Below are 20,155 nucleotides of genomic sequence, written 5' to 3'. Positions count from 1 at the left end.
AGACAACTTACTGCTGGCATTCTGTCATTCCCACTTACTGGCTCTCCCACGTTTAGTTCCCAACCTTGCCTCCATGGACATTTATATGCTACATGGCTCCACTGGTTGCATTTAAAACATTTAACCCTTCGTCCTGGACATGTACCTGGACTAGTGGCTGCCCCTGCTACTGGTGGACTCTATTGGGGCAGTCTAGGCTGCCCACCATGGGCTCCCTTAGACCCATATTAGATCCATAAGCAGCACTGGGTATCCCTTTCTTATGCAGTGATGCCTTGCTTGCTAGGTATAGGTCACCCTTCTTCCCCACCTCATCTGCAGTATTGCACTGCCTATCTGCTAACCAGATTCACATGTCCTTAGGCAAAGTGCTAAGGGCTTGTTCCCTCACCAAAAGGTCTGCCAGCCCTACAAAAGTGGTGACCTGACACCCACTCACCCATCTATGAAAATAAGTGCTTAGTTCAGCAATATATTCACACACATTTTCATCTGCCTTGCGTCTATGCTCACAAAACTTTTTCCTGTAAGCTTCAGGTGTTAACTTAAAATGCTCTAAAAGACAATTTTTAACAGTATTATAATCTAAGCAATCAGTATCAGACACTTTAGAAGCAGCAGTTACAGCTTTACCATGGAGTAAGGGGGTCAGGAACCATACTCAGAGCCCTTGGTCAACATTATACTGTTTACATACCCTTTCAAACATATGAATGGAAATATCAAAATTATCCTCCTCTGTAAATTGTGGAAGAAATTTACTGACCTTTCTTCTGGGGTTCGGTTACTCCCTTCCCCATTACCTCCATGACCCTGGTGAAGAGTCAGCATCTTCTTCTCATGTTGCTTCTGCCTCTCATTCTCTTCAGCTTCCAGACATCTCAGTCTCTCCACTGATTCTAGTGCCATCTGTTTCTCCTTTTCTTCAGCCTCAAAATGCCACAGTCTCTCTGCTGATTCTAGTTCTAACTGTTTGGCCTTCAGTTCAAGTCTCTTTAAATCCAGACAGATTTTTAAGTCCTCTGTGGAAAGGTTGAACAGTCCATTTTCTGAGAGTTGTACATCTCCAAGGCCAGTCTGATTGTCCTCCTGTCTGTGATGCAGCTGTGCCCAAGGCTGCAGTCATCTCTGCTTTAGTCAGTTTGGCATGCACCAGTCCTTTGTCTTGGCACATATCAACCAACTGGCTCCTTGTCAGCTTGCCATACTCCTCTGCTGACTTCCTTGCCTGCTCTCCCTGACTAACTAAGCTAACAAAAAAGGTAAAACTATTGTGATATGAAACTCTGAATGTTCACTGTGGGGTTGATTGAGAATACAAACCCCTTCTTCAGTGACCACTGTTTACAGACTACAGGAATTCTATATCCACACCTCTGAATCCTAATATGTGGATATCCCACCACTGCAAACCAATTAATATGTAATGTGGATATCCCACCACTGCCCGCCAATTAATATGTGATGCCCCAGCACTGACCCAGTATTCAAGGAGCCTCAATCCTCACCACTGGCAACAGTGGGGGAGGTACACCCTGGGATGATGATAAGTGCACACACAGTAAAGTGCAGTTTCCCTTAAGAGCACACAGAGACAACAGTCAGTCTGGGGCTGGCTTCTCCCTCTTTCTCCAGATCCCCAGTAGAACTCCCCACTAGCACAGTTATAGAGTTGAGATCTCAACTGAGTGAACAAGTCAAGACCTCTAGCACCTTCTCTGTCCAACCAGTGCATCATGTCCCTGCCCATGTAGCTGACACACACACACTTAGAGGTTTGATTTACACACACACACACACACACACACACACACACACACACACACACACACACACACACACACACACACACACACACACACACACACACACACACACACACACACACACACACACACACACACACACACACACACACACCTGGGAAAGGTTGGTACAGATTTACTAGCTATGCCCCCTTCTGCCCAGACTGTAAGGTAGTTTCACCCACCACCAGTCACTCCTTATCAGCTACTTTAAGGCCCTTAACAAAGATGTCAAGTCCTACTGCATAATGTTAGCATTAATCCAAATGGTAATTTGATCAAGAGCAAGGCTATTAGGAGTGCCTGCACAGTGTCACCAAATAGATATGCAAGTACTCTATGAGCTTAAAATATGTCTCTCAAATATAAGCCACAATAAAAGGTTTAAATATATTTAATAATAAATAATAAAAGAACAAGAAAATACTCAGTAAAATAATCCCAGTAACTTCAGAGTTCAATATCACAGGAAATATTTAAAACAACATTGCAGGACAGCCTCAAATAAACAAATAAAACATCTAAGATATAGTTTACTATATTCCTAACTGTATCTAAGAGAAATTACTGTACCCTAGACTTACTTATTCATAGCAAGGCAAGACAGATATGGTGAGTGGGTTTTCCAGCTGATAAAATGCAAAAGGCACTGTCTCTCTCTCTCTCACAGAGTTCTTAAATTAATATTTCAAATATTGCTGCTGGGATACTTGCAGGATGACATCACTTTTGTCATCTGACTATCCCAGGTGAAAACTCCTATTGCTAGAAACTACCAGTATTTAGCATCTCCCTGTAAAAACACATAAACAAGGACTTCTCTTATATGTAAGGCAAATGGTGGAAGTCATAAACTAATTTACATTCCTCCACATGTAAAGACAATACAAAAAAACTTCTAGTTCTAGACATTGTGTCTGTTTCTGCAGTGAAACTGAGAGATAACATATTTTGTTTATGGCCCAGCTGTAAAGTAAGTTAACCTCAACCATTATTCTGAAGTTCTGCAATTTAATCTGCTGTTAAAATACATACATATAAACAATTACAATAGTGCATGAAAATATCTCTTCAGCACACATCTATACAATATGACATATAGAGCTAATACATTTGTAACACAGGCATATGAATCATGTTGCTATTCACAAATGACACACAACCACTTACAAAATTCCAGATAGCTGGGCTGGCAGTCTCTCCTTCAGTCACCCTTCTATGTAAATCATATTAATATTCACAAATGACATATAATTATTTACAAAATTCCAGATAAATGGGCTGTCAGTAGATCCTTTTGTTATACACCCCACTGAAGAAGTTTCTTGGAAGAGGTTATTCAAGAGGAGTCATTTGGATTCCCCGCAGTAATTCATCACAGAAGACAGCAATTTTGATGAAGGGGAAGGGTCCCCTAGATCTCCACCTGAGGATGTATTGTTTGGTGACATCTTAGAAATCCTTCACCAGAAAGGTGGTTGGTCTTCCCAGATCCCTTCCCAGGAGGAATTGGTGTTCCTGAAAGCCTTTGGGTCTGGAAAATCTACTTCTTTGGTTACCCCACCTGTGGATGAGGTTATACACCTTGTTTCCCACAGGGCATGGAAGGAACTGGACTCCATGGAACTGATCCCGAAATGCCTGGACAAGATTTTGAGCACCCCCTCTGACAATAGACCAAGGGAATCCCTTTAGATGCCGTGGTTGTTGCAGCAGTGACTAAAATGATGCTGGCTAATCAGAGCTCCACTGTCTATCTCCTTAATAGGGAGTCTAGGGTATTGGACAGGTTTGGAAAGTGAGTGTAGGCTTCCATGACATTTGCCTTATGGTTGCTGAATTATCTGGCACATTTCACTAGGTTATAGAGGGACTTATTTAAGGAATTCTCTAATTCTACCCCTAGGTCCATGTCTGCAGAGGAACAGAATTCATTTTGCTCATAACTAGCCACTCTGCAATCCATTACTAATGCATCCATAAGGTTAATCTCACACACAGCCAAAGATTCCTCATGGGCAGCCAGTTCAGGCATAGCCATTAGAAGACATGCCTGGATGCAGCTGTGTGATTTTGTGTAGCACTTCAAGGCATCACTCATCAACACTGCTTTTGATGGATCTTCCTTGTTTGAGCTAACAATTAAAAAGACACTTTCCCACAGTGAAAAAGCTGGAAGGACCTTGTCTGCCATGGGAATCAGCTTTTCTACCCTGCAGAGACCCTTTTCTGGGAAGCAAGTGGTGGTAAAAGGTTGTGGTTTCAGAAATCTCAAGGACCTTTCCAAGAGTCACATGGAGACTTTTCTCCCAGAGGCAGAGAGGGGAATAGCTACAACAGAAGACACTGCCCACATGGCAGAGGGGATCTGCAGAATCAAGGATCTTGAGATTCCTTCTCGGACAGAACCTTTCAGCATTCCACCCAATCAGCAGCTCTAGAGATTCAAAATCTGCTGGATATAACAGTCATCCAAGAGGGGGATCTGAGACCCATTTTGGATCTCAATTATCTGAACCAGTTTTTAAAGATTACAATTTCTGGATGGTCATGTTTCAGTCCATTCTGCCTCTCCTACAGAAGGACGATTGGATGTGCTCTATCAATCTTCAGGATGCGTACTATGATATCAAAATGAACAGGTGCTCTTAAAGATACCTATGCTTCTGGCTGGCAGCCAGTCATTAACAGTTAGGAGCCTTGCCCTTTGGTCTCACCACAGCCCCCAGAGTGTTCACCAAATGCATGGCAGTGGTATCAGCTCATCTGAGACTACTCAGATTCAGAAGGTTTCCTTACTTAGACAACTGGCTCCTTACTGCACCAACCATGCATCTTCTAAAAACAGCCAGGGATTACTTGCTCCAACTATCATACTGTCTGGGAATTACTATCAATCTGGCCAAGTCACAGCTTCAACCAGTATTGGAGTTTATAGGGGCTTGTCTAGATACAGTCAATTGTCTAGCTCTTCTGCCTCAAAACAGAGTTCTTACTTTGAAGTTGTATATCAGACAGATACTTTCTCATCCTTCTCCCCCCAGCAAAAATGATACTCAAAGCCCTAGGGTCAGTGGCTATTGCAATAACTCTAATTACCACTGTTCGTCTTCATATGAAAATTCTTCAGTGGACATTAGCAGCTCATTGCTCCTTTTATCAACATCCCTTATGACATCCAACAAAATTATCTCAGGTTTGCAGAAAATTCCTGCTGTGGTGGATGCACTATGAAGAGATTTGTCAAGGGTGTCCATTTATGCTTCCTCCCATAAATGTCATGTTGACCATGGATGCCTCCCAGTTGGGGTGGGGGGATCATTACTTGGAATGGACCATTCAAGGCACATGGTCCAGAAGTGACCAATTTGCATATAAATGTCCTGGAGATGAGACCAGTGCTTCTAGCACTGCAGGTCCTTCAGAGCTTTCTTTCTTCCACTATGAACTAATGCTATTCAAAGAGAGAGCATGTCAGTAGTTTGGTACATCACAAATAACGGGGAACCAGATACTATCCCCTGTGCCGAGACACAATGAGAGTTTGGCAGTGGGTGATCTCTTCCAGTCGCTCTCTTGTAATGACACACATACCAGGGAACATCTTAGTAGACAAGCTCAGCAGGACCATCCTGATGCCTCATGAGATGTCTCTGTCAGTCAGTGGAAAATATGATCTTCCAGAAATGTGGTGAATCGTGCAATGATCTGTTCACCTCTCCCCTCAACAAAAAATGCAGCAGGTTCTTTGTCTTAATTTTACCTCAAGGACATTCACCAAGAGATGCTCTAGACCATGTTTAGAGCTCCTGTCTCCTTTATGCTTACCCTCCCCTGTCTCTAATACTCAGGTTTCTTCAGAAAGCGCTCCAGTTGAAGAGTAAAGTAATCCTTATTGCCTCTTTCTGGCCTAGGCAAGTGTGGTTTTTGTTCCTATGGTCGCACCTAGTATGTTCTCCTTGGACACTGGATCCCAGTCCAGACCTCTTGTCACACCTATCAGGAATGATTTATCTGGATACTGAAGGCCTCAAGTTAACTGCATGGTTTCTCCAATTCCAATGATGGCTCGACATTCCAGGATTTCCTCCACAATTTGCAGAATTCTTGTTTTAGTCCATAAACCTTTGACTATGAATATGTATAAGAGCAAATGGAAAAGGTTTTCCTTTTGGGCTTATCAGAGATAATTGGATCCTTTCACTGTTTCACTTTCAGCTATTTTAGATTTCCTTGCCTCCATCTTTCAAGGCGAAGCAAGGTTCTCCACCATCAAAGTTCAGTTAGCAACCATCTCTTTTTACCACATCAGAGATAATGCTTTTCCTTTAGCTTAATCTAGGTTATGTAAAGCCTTTCTTAAAGGTACCTTTTTACTTAGACCTCCAGTTAAGGATCCCACTCCACCTTGGGATCTGACTTTGGTATTACAGGTTTCTAGCTTGGAAAATGGTCCTTTTGGTGGCGGTAACTTCAGAAAGATGAGTATCTGAACTCCAAGCACTCTTTTTGAAACCACTGTATTTGATTTTTCACAAATATAGAGTTACCTTATGCACTAATTCTTCTTTTCTTTAGTGATCAGTTTACCAGTTTTCTTTCCCAAATTTGACAATAAAGGAGAATATATCCTTTATTGTTTAGATGTACATAGGCAACCTCACTTTTACCTTCACAGGACTAAGGAATTTCTAGTAATAAGATGGGAAGACCAGTCTCAATAACTACTGTAGCCAAATGGATAAAAGATTGCATTTCCTATGTTTATTCCTTGAGAGGCCTAACCCCACCAAGACAACCAAAAGCTCACTGAACTAGGCCAATAGTTACATCAGCTGCCTTTTGGGCAAGAGCCTCCACTGATAATATTTCCACAGCTGCCATATGGTCTGATGATCACACTTTTATTTCTCATTACAAATTGGATATCATCACCAGAATCAGAGCTGTATTTGGTACTGTGGTCTTGTGGAACATTCTTCCATAAGGGCCACCCAGTGTTACTGTAGCTGGGGACTGTTTCATTTGTTGAGGAACAGATGAAACTGATAACATCAGATTATAAAAATTATGTACTCACCATAACTATGCATCTTTGTTGTCCGTTTTCCTTCTTCCTCAACTTCCATTCCACCTTCCCTCTATCCATGCCTTTGGGAGAGATCTAAAGGAAATGTTGATAGGAACCATAATTCCTGTTTGAACTCATAAACTTTTAACTATCACTGTATTGTCATATTTAGTTTATGATACCTTGTAATTATATTGTATAATAGCAGCAAACTCAGTCTGGGATAACACATTAGTCAGGGACATTGTGGGTAAGGGAGGAGCTCAAGAGTTGAATCCTAGAATCTAAAAAAAGTGGCCTGAGTCATATCCAAGAATCTGATCTGGACCCCATTCATTGAGGAAGAATGAAAATGTACAACACAGATCTATAGTTATAGTGAGTACACAACTTTTATTTCTGTTCTAAATTTAACTAAAAATATCTACCAGAGCAGGTCTTTCACTTAGATTCCCCTAAGCCTTTCTGTTTGTCTACACTCTGATATCAGTCCCTTGTAGGGAAGGCAGTCTCTAGCTTGCAGTCCAGATGTCTTCTTAGCCTCTTCCCATTCTACTGCCTTTGCTTCTCTCACTAATTGCTCCTAATACCTTGGTTCTTCTACCAGATTTACCAGTAAATCCTGACCCCCCCCTCTTACATATTCTCTGTACCCCTTATTGCAGTTATCTATATTGCAGACTATCCTTTCTTTATTTTCATGTTGGCTTAGTTCTTAGAATACTTTCTACTGCTTTATGAGTATAATATTCTGAATGACTGTTATCCTTTGCAAGGATATGCATCCAAAATAATATACTTTCAAATCAGGTAGTCCTAAACTACCTTGTTCTATTGGAAGGGTTAACCTATCCTACTTGAGACTTGCCCTTTTCCCCACCCAGATAAATTTCTTCAACTCTTTATTACATTTATAACACATACTATATACGTTCCCCAAAGTAGTTTTTTATCGGAGATTTGTAGATGATCTCTTTTTTATCTGGAAGGGTAGTGAGGAGTCACTTTTGAATTTTTATAATATAATGAATAATACTACTTCTTTCGTGAAATTTACGATGAATAGTTCTAGGACAACTATAGACTTTTTAGATGTAACTATTAAGAGGATGTCAGATGGGAAGATCACCACCAAAACTTATAGGAAGACCTGTTACAGAAATACATATTTGCATAGAGACAGTATGCACCCCCCACATCTTTAGAAACATTGTCAGAGGCCAGGACCTTAGGGCCTCTAGACTTAATGTGAGTGACAGAGAGTTCATAAAAGAACTAGGTAGTTTGAGAGATATATTTAAGGACCATGGGTATGATTATGGTGACACAGGTAAAACCTTAAATGGGATCATAAAGGGCAGAGGCACTATTGGTAAACCATATTTTTCAGAAGGGTCCTGGAATACGAATCACAAACATAAAGCTACACATATGTTTGTACCTATAACATATTCTAGTAATAATAAGAGTATAGAACAAATTGTGAAGAGGCACTGGCAGATTCTCACTAGTGATAAAGAAGTGGCTCCTATAGTAGGATGCAAGCCAAGGTTTGTATATAAAAATAAGAAGAACTTAAGGAGAATGCTTTGTTACCCTATAAATGTCAGGAAAGATACAAATTTGGAGATGCCTGGAACATACCCATGTTTGAAATGTAATTGGTATGAGTTTTTGGATACTTCTGGGACATTCCGGCACCCAGATACAGGCAGATTACTTACCTTTACAGTAAGAGCAGATTGTAACATGGCACATTTAGTTTGGCTGTGTGCCAGATATGTACTTGCTTTTATATAGGCAAGACAGATAGAAGATTAAGTGACCGTATTAGAGAGCATATTTATAATATTAATAATTCAGTTTGTACTAATGCCTTGGCTAAATACTGTACAGAATCAGGTGGGAATCACACATTTAAGTTTCTAGTGAAAGAAGTGGTAACAGAAGATGTATGTGGGAGTGACATTAGGAATAAGGTTGAGACAAGTGAATTAAAGTGAATCATCAGGATGAGGGCCCACAAGGGGAGGGGCCTAAATGATAAGGTTAGCATCAAGCCGGTGCTTAGAAATAGATCAATAAGTTAATGTCATTTCCTAGTATCATTCTGAAATGGCTAGGTTTATATACAAATGTGCCCCTGTACCTCTTGTATTATTAGGAATATCTGCTGACGTAGATTATGCATCTACTTATGCATTGCATTGTTTTTGTGTTGTCTGTAGCCTTACTTCATCTGTGAAAAGTTTTTTAGAACTAGTTTATATCTAGTCTTGTATTTATTTGTATTTCAATAGTTGATTAATATTAGCATTGTTCTATTAATTTTAGTCAATTTTAGTGTTTTACTACTTAAAATGAGCCCTGAACAATTAGATTTTAATTGATGTTTGATTAATTAGTGAATGTTACTGGTTCCTGTATGGTATAAGAAAGCTCAGTTTGAATGCATTTTTTTTTTTTACTAAATTTTTTTTATTATTTCAAATAAGATGTCTTAAGAAACATTACATGAAATAAAGATAAATAACATATTTACAGTTCTAAAACATTACTAACTTCAAACCATTATATAACTATTTACATTGGTGTCTATGCAAATAACATTGAAATTCTATATTATATAAAGTTAAAAACATAAGATGATATATCTTCTTCAATCTTTTTGAGTATTTCCAGTACTTTCAACCAAGGGTAATAGTAAGAAGTAGATCTTTTAGTTCTGTTCTTCACTGTTAATGTTTCCATGTGAGCAACTGTTGTTAAATTCTCAAATTCCTTGAACGTAGGAGAAGCCTCATTTGTCCAGTGTATAGTTATGATTTTACATGAAATTGCCAATAGTGACCATAGGATTTTAGTGTCTTTTTTTGGTATACAATTTGGAATAGGAGAGTTGAATAAAATTAAAGACTTTGCTAATTGAAAATTATCATTATAAACAGTCTGAAAAAAATAGTTAATGGATTTCCAGTACATATTGAGACATATACATTCATAAAAAAACATGCTGCCAATCTGCTTTTATCTTGGTATGGCATCTCCAACATTGATCTTCAATAGAATACATTTTGGCTAATCTATGTGGTGTATAGAAACTTCTGTGTAGATATCTCCAAGCGAATAATTGCCAGTATTTTGATAATGTTGAAAATTTGGAAGATTTTAGAATATTATTTTTTTCTTCTTCAATTGGAGGATGGTTGTTTATTAAAGTATAATAATCCCAGTATGATTTTTCATTATAGTTTTTTGTTTTTTTAGCAATTTTATAGATATTAGACAAATAACCTGTACCCTGATAAGGCTGTTTTGTGATAAGAATAAGGTATTCAATGAGTTTTGGAGCTTCATGTCTAACTGAAGGTTGCATTTGTTCTATTTTATTTATAAGAAAATGCCTTAGATTTTGTAAAAACAACCAATTGTCTTTATTTATATTATAATTATAAATTATTTGTTCATTTGTTAGAATTTTCCCTTTCTCTATAAGTTGATGCCAAAAGAGTAATGTTTCTTCTTTAAGTATATTTATTTTAGATATTTGGAATGTATCTAGAATATTTGGTGTGAAAGCTATAGGGGAAAATAAGAAAAATCCAAGAATTAATATTTGGTATTTTGTTTCTATATGTTTTGAACACTGAAAGTGTAGAGCGTATATAGTTTGATGACAATTTATTAATATTATTCCTTTTCCCTAAAAAATAATCTTTTAACATCCATATAAGAGGTGATGATATTACTATTAAGTTGTCTTGTATGTGATTATAACTGATTTCTATGTAAATCTGCTCATGGGCTTGTTTCCATATAGGTGTGTATGAATTATTTAACCATAGTGTTATGTTTTTAATAACAGATGAGGTAATATATAAATCAATATCCGGTAAATTAATTCCACCATCTTCCCAATCTGGTAAATGTTTATTTAAGGCTATACGGGGTTTATTTGGAAACCATAGAAAATTTAAAATTAGTTTATTGTATCTTTGAATAATATATTTGGGAGGTGGCAATGAAACATTTTGTATTAAGTATAATATTTTGGGAAATATGATTATTTTAATAAGATATAATCTGTCTGCTGTTGAAAAGATATATTTATTCCAGTAACCAATTGTTTGTTCTATTTTGTCTAGTATTTTATTATAGTTAAATATTAGAGAATCTGTTAATTCATTGAGTAGATTTATTCCCAGATATAATAATTTACTTTCTGTTACTATATATTTGGAAAATCTTTTGTTTATATTATTTTTTGTTTTACAATTACAGGACATACTTTTAGTTTTGTTTTCATTAAATTTTAAGCCTGAAATATTTTGAAATTTATTCATGGAGTTAAATAGAGCATTCAAAGACTCATTTGCATCTGAGAGAGTTAATAGTATGTCATCAGCAAAGAGTTGGATTTTAAGGTTTAACATTTTATTAACACAAATGCCCTTTATGTTATTGTTTGATCTGATTTGATTTACAAAGGGTTCTATGAGTAATGCAAATAACAATGGTGATAAAGGGCAACCTTGTTTAGTTCCCTTTTTGATTGTTATAGGGCCTGATCTATGTGATCCTAGTTTAACATATGCAGTAGATTTTTCATATAGTATTTGGATAAGATTATTAAAATTAGAAGGAAAGTTATATTCTTTTAAAACTAGTGAAAGAAAGTTCCAGTTAACCGAATCAAAAGCTTTATTAATATCTAATGAGATTACATTTAAATCTAGGACTTTATGTTTGCTATAATCTATTAATGTTAGTATTCTTTTAATATTATCTGAATTATTTTTTCCTTTAATAAAACCTGTTTGATCTTTGTGAATTAAGAAAGGAAGAAAGTGTTTGATCCTATCTGCGTATATAGCCATAAACATCTTATAGTCTATATTGAGTAATGATATTGGCCTATATGAGGAGCACTGCTTCTCATCTTTATCTGGTTTGATAATTGGGGATATCAATGAATATTTCCAAGAGGGTGGTGTATTCAAATCTTTCTTGGCTATATCATATACTTTTAATAATAAGGATATGGCTTGACTGGGTATTAATTTATACATTTCTGGTAGCATATTGTCTGGGCCAGGTGCTTTATTTGTCTTGAGCTTTTTAATTTGTGATTTTAATTCTGTCATATTGATTGGTTTGCTTATAATGTCTATTTTTCTTGTGTTAATTTAATATGAATATTATTTTCTAAGTATTTTTTATATCCTTAGTAGGTGTATCTTGAGTGTTTATGGAATTCTCAATGGTAAATTGGAGTCTGAATGCTTCTAAAATATCATTTAGTTCCGTAACTCTTTTGTTAGTATTATGAATAAATATTTCTTTTATTTGCTTAGATTATTTTTTTTGTTCTATTAGTTAAGTGTCTCAGGTGTGCTGAAATAGTAGAGTATGAGTTTATTTTTATCTTTTCTAAGTTAATCATAATCTTATGATGTAACAGTTCTGTATACTTCTTATTGATTTGTGTAAGTTCTTGAACTTGAGTAGTATTACCCTTTTGTATTTCCAGTTTCAATTTATCTGCTTTGTTTTGTAAGTCTAGCATATCTTTATTCCATAACTTCCTTTTATTTATGTACCAGGATAATATTTTCCCATATGTAACTGCTTTTAATGAATCCCAGACATATATTTCTGAAATATCTTCTGTGTAATTTATTTCTAGAAAGTTTTTGATTGTTTCTTCATAAAATTCTTTGAAATCTGTCAATTTTGCGATATAGGAAGGTATCCTAGTAATGGGATTTGAATAAAATGGTGTAAGCTCTATCTCAAAGACTATGGCATTATGATCAGATAAGGGACAATTTATAATTCTGACTTTGTCAATTTTTGTTATTAGGTCATTGGCAACATATATTCTATCAATTCTAGAGTTAGTTTTATATCTATGAGAATAAAATGTGAAGATTAGTGAGTCTGGTTCTGCAAATTCATTTATATCTTTTAAATACAATGTATCTATAAATTTTGATAGTGCTTTAGAGATAGGTTGTTTTCTTCTTTTAGATTTAGAATCTGTATCTTTTTCATTCATTATACAGTTAAAGTCTCCTGCCAATATCAGGCTACCCTTAGTTAAATGAATTATCTCTTCAAAGTGCTGTTTAACTGTTTTAATCCTAGTCCTGGGATCCAATATAGATTTACTAACCTATAGATTCTCTTATTTAATTCTATTGAAGCTAGACAAAACATACCTGATGTATCTTGATGAGTAGTAATTATTTTAGGTGTTATAGTTGAGTTGCAAAGTAGTATAGCTACTCCTCTTTTTTGTTTTGTATTGAGAGTTTATTAGTACTGTGTAATTATTAATATTTAAGTTGTTTATATCTCTATCTAATAAGTGTGTCTCTTGTAAGAAGACTATTTGTGGTTTATGTACTTGAATAGGCTTCTCCTTTTATTACTATTATTTAGACCATTAACATTTATGGATAAACATTTAATTTCCTAGTTTTGAGTTCGTTTTATGTGTGAGTTTATGTAAATATTGTTTATTCTTAGTTCCATCTTGGATACAGAATTCAAAAAGTTTTTCTTGTATGATTTTTGCATGTTTCTGAGTCACACCAAAGTGATAGAATAAAAAAAAAACAAAGAACTTCCAAACTTGTAATTCTTAACCTTAAAAACCATTCCCTAACGCTATGAGGTAATATACCTCTTTGTTTGGTTAGTGAATCTAACCAAACAAACGTTCTACCCTCACAAATAATATTTGGATCAGTTTCTCTTATCCTCTTAGTTTTTAAAAAAAGATAATTGAATAATATATTAAGATAATCTAATCAGCTAAAATATATAAATATATTCTTTACTCTTATCTTATTGTAATTCAATAATACTTATTTCTAATCAGGTTTAAAAAAGGTACAAATATTTAGATTAAGGTAGTATCATTTCAAAATAGTTTAGGGTATTAATAAACATCATGTTAAAATCTTTAACTGTATGCTGCAGACATCTGTTGAAAACTATTTACTGACATTACTGTATAATACAATACCATTGTTGTGTAAATGTTTTAAACTACTCAAGTCCAAAACCAGTGTTTAAATTAATATTTGCAAAGTCATATTGGAATAAAAACATGAATAGTTCTGAAATCACATCATATTTCATGTTTAACATAAACTAAAATGCAATACAATGTACAAGTATATTAATATTTCTTTAGTAGTCATTAAATATGTTCCTCTGATTGCATTTTTCAGCTTTTTAAAGACAATTCCCATGGCTGGAAACAACAAGATCAAAAGTTAGACATCTCCCTTATCCAAGAGACTACTTATAATGTTGTTACTTGATTGAGTGTTTTGTTGTTAACACTTTTATCAACTTTCAGAGGGACTTTGTATAATCAAAAGACACAGTACAGAGGTAAAACTACAGTGCACTTGACCACATTTTCAGAGCAAACATCTATGTATATCACATATTAACCCTTACCGCTTAGACTGACACTTAACCAGTGAGTTTATCTGCTAACAATAAGTGCTGGAGATATAATTTTGGCTTACTTAACACCAGTAATTTAATCTTATGATTGAATAAAAGTTTAGAATTAAATATCCGGAGCTTCTCATTATAGTATTTAAAAAGTATACTGGAGAACATATCAAAATAATGGAAGCTGTTAAGATTTAAACTATTATGTATGAAAATGTTACAGGTTAAAATTCCTAACCCACTTTGCAGTAAATAGACAAAATGTATTTAAACTATGGGGTAATACCTTTATTATGTCAGAAAGGTGATTAAGAAGCTTGTTTTCCCTCTAACATCAGAGGATAGCTATGGTGATCCATGCACTGCAAGAGTATTATTTATCCTGGTAATTGCTTTATGACTGTATATAGAAATATTGAATTCAAATAATTAACTGGCAATACAACGTTTCTCAGAAAAAGTTGTTTTACAGTTAATGACCAGGTAGAACGCATCATTGAGAGGATACACTTATCAAATGTCAAGTGCTTTAACTATAATATAAGTGTCCCTTTGAATTAATCCCTGATGAATTTACTGCTTACTAAACTTGCAGACTAATATTGGTGTCTTTTCATGTAGTCATATTGGAACATGAAAATACAGGTCTGCTGATCAGGAACAATCAGGCTCTCAACTGCTAGACAATGCTATACATTTGTCTGCAGAAAGGTTTGAGAATTACGGTTGCATTATCAAGCATTTTTGTTTACACTAACAGTAACATGATATACCCACATACACTAGTATTGTGTCATTCTTGATAATGCAAAAAGCCAGGTAATATTATAAGAAGGGTGAAGCCACAGCCAGGTAATATAATAAGAGTACAGCCACAGTCATTATTCAGATGAGTAAATGGGAACAGCATGAGCCATCTAAGGATGGATAGCTCACTGAGTACCTGCCACAATGTATGTTCACAATGCATGGTAACTTAGTAATAAATTAGGGTTTGGGTAAGCCTCTCCCTCTTCTACTCATATTGGATTTAATACAATATGTGTGTAGAACACAGATGCTTCGACAAAGTTCAAACCTATATGAGATATATATATTGTATAATTGACACATTGGGTTAAATCCTCTGTTGTTATGTTACTTATTATAGTTGTTTATATGATTATTGCTTTTACTTTCTCTAGTTAGTATATTATATTGTTATTTAAATGCTTGATTTGCTAAATGTACATTTAACCTTCTTGTTGCATCCCATTTATCCACTTGAGGGCATATTTTGGTAGCAGGACATTAGTAGTATTTTGTAGGAGCACCAGTGTGGCAAATGGCAATTTTCCTTAAAATAAACCTTCCCGTTGCTTGACAGTTACTAGTCTCTTTAGAGAATTTGTAAAACAGCAGTGATTCTATTTGCTGATGATTAATTTCTGTTCTTTAAACTCTGCTGTATAAAACATAGTAAGGGATAGCTAAAATGTCTGGAAAACTAAACTGACAGAAAGACAAGCAGATATATGTCCTTATCTATCAAGGTGCTAGAAGACATCAGAAGCCAAAAGTGCTTCAAAAAATATATGTGTGTATATTTAGATGAACCTCATATGTTATTTACGTTTCCTTAGAAGGAATTTAGGTTCCTCTATCTTTAAATGTGAACCTAGCTTATTTCCTGACTAGACGTCAATTAGAAAGAGTCAGGGGATGGCATGCACAAGTAAATGCGACAAGCAATAAGTAACTCGAGTGGCTGTTAAATTGCCTCGAGAACCAAGCGGGAAAAAGTATGTGTTTTTTCTTTTTTATTTTCCCTTCTCTTACTTCGTGACAAACTCATGTAGTGTGCACGCGAGCACTCTAGTTTGCGGAGTAGTGTTCACAACTATCAAACTTTGCATTTTAAACATGCTATGCCTTATTTCTCTACAAAAGAAAAGATAACAGGATATCTAAGCTAGTCACAAGCATCTCTCAACTCCGGATGTCCGGAGCCACAACACACCTGACTTATAGCCTCAAAATATCACTTAAAACATATTTTTTCACTGTACTATATCAATATGTGCATATGGGTCAAAGGCAGAACATCTTTTAAGATTATTTAAAGTAGTCTTATAATACATCTAAACTAAAATACTTAATTTCAAAAGCAACACATTTCCGCCCAGCATTAGCGTTTATCCAAACAGGGACACTTTTAACTTATAAAAAGTAGTGCCGTCAGGGATGTAACTGATAATAAGTTATATAGCAGCCATTACTATACCTATTAAGCAATATAACCATATACTGATTAAAGTATTATAAGTTAATGAAGACTTTATAAAAAGAAGAGAAAAATAAAAACAACAAAACACAAAGAGAGAAAATAAATAAATAAATATACAAATAAATAAATAAATATTTGAGAACATTATTATGCGTTGATGACTCTGATTAAGAATATGAAAATAATAGATGGATAATAATGAAAAATAGATTTTGTGTCTTTCGGCTTTTAGGGGTCACCACAGCGGAACTCCTGTCCGCTAATGATTGGCAGTGGATTTTTACGTACCGTGTTACCAGCCCTGACGCACAACCTTCAACAAAGGCACGCCCCATTCACGTATGCCTCCACACAGAAGACGCTCTAGCTGAGAATTGAACGGGACAACGTCTTGCTATGAGGCGACAACGCTACCGCAGCACCACCACTGCAGTATAATGAAAAATAGAGTAATGTTTAAATTATGCTTAGTATATTGATGTGATTTGAGATAAATGTATTTAAATTTATGCTAATTTTGACATTTAAAGTATAATTGAAAACAGTACCTGTTTTGGTGTAACTTGAAGACAGTAAGAACTTTTCTTTTGTTGTTAGTATTATTATTTAGATTTTAACAGAATATAACATATGTAAGATTATTTGTCCTTTAGTTTTTTTTTTCTTTTGCTCAACAGTTTTCCAATTATTTACTTCAGCATTTCTTTTCGGTGTACTTATTGTCCAGTCCATAGATTCTTCATGTGTTAGGATGTTATTGTTGGTAAGGTATTTTATTGCTGAATCTACTGTTTCAAAGATTTTTATTCCATTTGGTAGAAAAACTCTCAGTCTTGCTGGGAATAAAAGATGGACTTTCAATTGCTTTTTCTTCAAGGTTTTTATTATTGGTAGAAATTCTTTTCTTTTTGAAACCACCTTTGTAGAATAATCATTGTCAAATCTTATTATTGAATCATTGTATTTGATGGGAGAATTTGCCCAAGCATTTCTTAATATAAGATTTTTATCTTGTATAGAAAAAAGTCACACAATCATAGATCTCGGCTTGTTCTTACTTGGAGAAGAAATATTTCCAGAAGCTGCTAGTGATCTATGCGCACGTTCTATACCATATGAAAGAGCTTCAGGTATTTTTGTTACAGCTGGTATCCAGGTGGTAAGAAAGTTTATCATATTGTCTCCTTCAGATTTTTCTGGTAGACCATATATTCTAATATTATTTCTTCTTGTTCGATTTTCCATATCATCAAGCTTTTCGAGTAAATATGTGTTCTGTTGAAGTAAGAATTCAGTTAGTTCTTCTTCTATTTGGACTCTAGTGTCAATGTCATTTAATGACTTTTCAATAAGTGATATCTGTCCTGTCTGCTGTGTAAACATTTCTTGAAGCTGTTCCAGTTGTTGTGAGCACTTTTCTTTAAAAGTATCTATTTTATTGTCCATCTTGTCGATTTTTATTGTAAGTTCCTGTATATTTGTAATGAGAGATTACAGGTCTTTTTTTTTTTTTAAACAAACTTATTGTTTTAACATATAAGAGAAATATCATAACAATTTTATACAAATAATTAAAAATAGGTATTATTATAATATTCAACAAAACAACTAAAGTATTTACAAAGACATCCACTACAATCAGATCAATTAATTAAACTAAAATACTGTGCTATTGAAATTAGAATTTTTTTAACAAATTTTGTAAATTATCCCATACAATAAAATGTGATGTTTTTCTAGTTGTTCTCATTCTAATTGTGCTTATTTCCATATGACACATTATATTCATAACATTTTTAAATTCATTGAACGAAGGAGGTGTATCTGAAATCCAATTTCTAGTTATTATTTTCTTAGCCACTGCTAGGATAGACCATAACAAGGGAAGCTTAATCTTTTTAACACATTGAGGTACAGGTGTGTTGAATAATATAAGAGACTTAGAAATAATGAAATTATCTGTAAAAAGAGCCTGCAAAAATTCATTAATTGACTTCCAGTATTCTTTCAACTTCATACAGTCATAAAACATATGAGCCCAGTCAGCATTAATTTCTACATTACATCTCTTACATAGATTATCTTTATTATTAATTTTATTCATCATCAAAGGTGTATAAAAAGATCTATGTAAAAATTTCCATGTATAAAGTCTCCAGACAATGGAAGATGTAGTTCTATAAGCAGATTCCAATATATATTGTTTATCTTGTTGAGTTGGTGGGTCCCCATTAATAGAGGTAAAATAATTCCAGTATGAATCTACATTGTAAAAAGTTTCTTGTCTGATAATTTTATGTATATATGAACGTTTACCTTTATCAGAAACTTTATGCTGTAAATTTATTATCAAGTAATCAATCAGTTTTGGAATAGATTCTTTAACTGTTATAGACATTAGATCTATTCTATCAATGAGATGTTGTCTAAAGATCTGAACCTCTAACCAGCAAGTTTCTCTTAGATCAAATTCTTGTTTTAAGAAATCTAGATTTTTAACTTTATTATCAGATATCAGCTGATACCAGTACTTTAGATTATTATCTATAGCTAAATGAGCTCCTTCAGAAGTAGATGACATAAGCATACCCTGAGTATAAATTATAGGAATACAATAAAATTCCATTCCCTATACTTAGGGTGCATGAATATAAAGTTACGATAACTAATAATAATATTTAATGGGTAACAGACCATATGTTTAGGTGTAATAGGTGAAGTACAAAATTCCTTTAGCAACCACAACATGGAGTTATTTATAATCATATTTTTATGTGTTAAGGAGATTTTCATGAAGTGCATACTAATTAGCTCCCAATAATCTTTCCATTTTGCGACATATGACCGATCTATTAATAAAGTAATAACTTTTATAATAGAAGAGATAATATATAAATTAAAGTCTGGAAAAGAAATACCCCCTTGAGACCAGCTATTAGTATGTTTCTTTAATGCAATCCTAGGTCTATTAGGTGCCCATAAGAAATTTAACATTAGTGTATTCAGTTTCTTGATAGTTATTTTTGTAGGTGAAATTACAGGTCTTTTTTGAGAGAAGAGTCTTGTGCTGTATTCCTTAGATGACACATGCTGTAAAGCTGATATTGGTGCTGATTTTCCAGTAATTAATTTGACAGGAATTATTCAAGTTCTGACAATAACATTTTTCTTATAGATGCTCAAAGTTATTAGAAATAAGTTAGTAATAAATATTTCTTCAAATTAAATATTATTTTGTAAAATTCCTGTCAGGAATTGTATTGAGGTAAGAGAGCTGAAATGAAGTGCAGCTATCAGTTCAGCATCCTAGCCACGCCCCCTTGAATGCATTTTTAATGTCTGATGAAGCAGTTGGTTCAACTGCGAAAGCGCTCACAATAAATACAATTTTTACCTACCGAAGTGAACTTTGATGCATGAGTCCTGGCCTGGTTTGGTTCAACTGTTTTGTCTTTACTTTATTAATTATTATCCACAACTTCTTATCTGGTTGAGACATATATGTCTGACCTGTATGTAAAACTAAAGGGACAAAAA

This window comes from Protopterus annectens, chromosome 5.part0 (genome assembly GCF_019279795.1).
Source record: "Protopterus annectens isolate FY-2018-M chromosome 5.part0, PAN1.0, whole genome shotgun sequence".
Classification (NCBI taxonomy): domain Eukaryota; kingdom Metazoa; phylum Chordata; order Ceratodontiformes; family Protopteridae; genus Protopterus; species Protopterus annectens.
Note: the sequence above shows the minus strand (reverse complement) of the source record.